This window comes from Colobus angolensis, unplaced genomic scaffold (assembly GCF_000951035.1).
Source record: "Colobus angolensis palliatus isolate OR3802 unplaced genomic scaffold, Cang.pa_1.0 Scaffold329, whole genome shotgun sequence".
Lineage (NCBI taxonomy): Eukaryota > Metazoa > Chordata > Mammalia > Primates > Cercopithecidae > Colobus > Colobus angolensis.
This window is the reverse complement of record NW_012116588.1, coordinates 1,103,598-1,106,809: the sequence shown is the minus strand read 5'-3', so window position 1 is coordinate 1,106,809 and position 3,212 is coordinate 1,103,598.

Here is a 3,212-nt window from a genome sequence, read left to right as displayed (position 1 = left end):
TGTACAGATTAGGAAAGCAAAACCTAGAGAAGTGAAAAGACCTGATCAAGGTCACACAGGATGCATGTCAAGACCCAGGGTCTTCAACTCCCAGTTCAGAGATGAGCAGAGTCGCTCTACAGGTATGACCCTCTGAGATTACACATAGAGGCAATCTCTGATCATAACACTCAGACAGTCTGGACATGCTGGCCTCTCCTAGAGTGCTGAGGAGACCACTGGGTGCTGGGGTCAAGAGGTAGCCTCTAGGAGGTGGGATGGGTAGAACTACAGAACCCCTGGAGAGCAAATGTGGAGACTGGAAAGCCTGGAACATAGGGTCATTTGCCAAGATAATAAACCAAGAGGCAAATCCTGTGATTTTGCCAATATGGTGTCCAAGTCTCTTTGGAGGAAATGGGAGCAGAAGCTGAATTGTGAATTGAAGAAACAAGTACACAATTATCCAGAGTGCAGAATTCTTTAGGATGAAATTCGTAGGACAATGAGCTGGTTGGAGCAGCTCATCAGTGACTGCCACACTCTGACTACGGAGCTGGCCGGCCTCGCTCTTCTTACCGTGGAAATGGACCTTGGTCGCCTGCCACAGCCTGCTCTTAGTTGTGAAAGGTAGAGGTCAGGAACTTCAGGAGATGTTAAATTCCTGAGAGAGGGGTAAAGCCTCACCAGCATCCATGAGGTCAAGAAAACTTTCAGTATTCCTTATGAAGCATCTTCCTTTAAATTGTTTCTGGCCTCTTTCCATGCAGGTCATAGGGAATACTCCAGCAAGAGATGACCACAATTCAGTAAAGCTTTATTGAGTACCTACTGTGTGATAGGCATTGTGTCCGAAGGTGAGGATATGTACTTTAGATGGTGGTAGTAAAGTGTTAAGGAAAACTTCCAAAAAAAGTGAGACCTGAATTTTTTTTCTGAAAAAAACATTTATAGGCCAGGCATGGTGGCTCATGCCTATAACCCCAGCACTTTGGGAGGCTGAGGTGGGTGGATCATATGAGGTCAGGAGTTTGAGAACAGCCTGGCCAACATAGTGAAAGCCCGTCTCTACTAAAAATACAAAAACTTAGTTTGGCGTGGTGGCATACACATGTAGTCCCAGCTACTCAGGAAGCTGAGGCATGAGAATCTCTTGAACTTGGAAGGTGGAGATTGCAGTTGAGCCGAGATCACACCACTGCACTCCAGCCTGGGTGACAGAGCAAGACACTGTCTCAAAAAAAAAAAAAAATTATATTAGTTTGGTTTTCTTTTATAGAAAATATACATGGTCATTGTACAAAATTCAGAAAATATAGGGAGGCATATGTAAGAAAATTAAAATTGCCCTATCATTCTGTACCTAGTTTTATATTTTATTATTGGTACTTAATATTCTTTCATGAAGTAGTATATCTTATTGTTACTTAATCTTCTTCTGTGTCATTACAAACTTAAATATTACTCAAAAATGGCATGAATATATGCATATTTTATTGCATAGATACACCAAAAGTATTTAATCACTCTACTATTCACATCAGTCCATTTACATGGCTCTAACTTTTCTTTATTACAGGTTGAACTGAGATTAGCCAGGCAAAGAGAGAGATAGAGGTATACAGGCAAAGAACAAGAGACCTGCACTTGTTTTTGATGTAAAATGGACATATTGAAATAGTTCAATAATAATAAAACGGTAATAGTAATAATAGTAGATAGCACTTAACACAGCACTTACTATGAACCGGTAATGTTCTCTGCCTTTCATAGATATTAATGCATTCAATCCTCACAGTGGCCCTCTGAGGTAAGTGCTGTAACTATCCCCTTTTAAACACGAGGAAACTGAAGCACAGAGAGGTATGTAACCTATGGCAAAACACACAGCTGACACACAACAGATTTGAAGCTGAAGCCAAGAAGTCTGACTCTAGAGCATGAATAAACCAGAAAAGGGAAGTGTGCTGTATCATAAATTTATGTTAAAAGCATAACAGCCAAAGTTTCTGTTATTCTAATGTAAAATGTCTTTTCCATTTTGCATTTTGCATGCCTTTGAACAGCAAGATCCATGGATTTCCTGTTTTCCTTAGAAAATTTGAGGAATTACAGGACAGGGTTGATGGCTCATGCCTATAATCCCAGCACTTTGAGAGGCCGAGGCAGGCAGATCACTTGAGGTCAGGAGTTCAAGACCAGCCTGGTCAACATGGTGAAACTCCATCTCTACTAAAAATACAAAAATTAGCCAGGCATGGTGGTGCATGCCTGTAACCCCCGCTACTCAGGAGGCTGAGGTGGGAGAATCACTTGAACCTGGGGAGAGGCGTAGGTGGGATTGGAGGTTGCAGTGAACCAAGATTGCGCCACTGCACTGCAGCCTGGGCAACACAGCGAGACTCCGTTTAAAAAAAAGAAAAAGAAAAAAAAATTGGGGAATGATATAGTGTTTTTCCTTAATTGTTCTAAATATTAATCCCTGCAGCTGTCATGGGATTTGTAGTGTTACACTTTTGTAGTGTTACACTCTGCCCTGTGGTTTATAAGAAGGGGAAATTGTGCTTTACCAAGTCAATACCTCCTTCATTAAAATCAGGGAAGAGAACTGCACAAATAAGGAACCACAGGTAGTGCAAATAGACTGAGTCTTGGTTTTCAGGAAGTCTCAGCATGGCAAGCCACGAGGCCAAAGAGGTAGACAGGAATCAGGTTACAGAGAAGCTTCCATTTCATGCCAGAAACAATGCAGAATGTTTGCAAGACGTTAAAAGGAGAGAAACTGAGACTAATTTGAGCTTTAACAAAATTATATTGGATGCTGTATGGTGGGAGAGATTAAAAAGAGACAAAACTAGGCCAGGCGTGGTGGCTCATGCCTGTAATCAATCCCAACACTTCGGGGGACCCTAGCAGACAGATCACTTGAGGCCAGGAGTTCAAGACCAGCCTGGCCAACATGGTGAAATCCCGTCTCCACGAAAAATACAAAAAATTAGCAGGGCTTGGTGGCATATGCCTGTAATCACAGCTACTAGGAAGGTTGAGGCACAAGAATTGCTTGAGCCTGGGAGGCCAAAGGTCGTAGTGAGCCAAGATTGGGCCAGTACACTCCAGCCTGGGCTACAGAATGATAAGAAAAGAAAGGAAGAAAGAAAGAGAGAGAGAGAGAAAAAGAAAGAAAGAAAGAAAGAAAGAAAGAAAGAAAGAAAGAAAGAAAGAAAAAGAAAGAA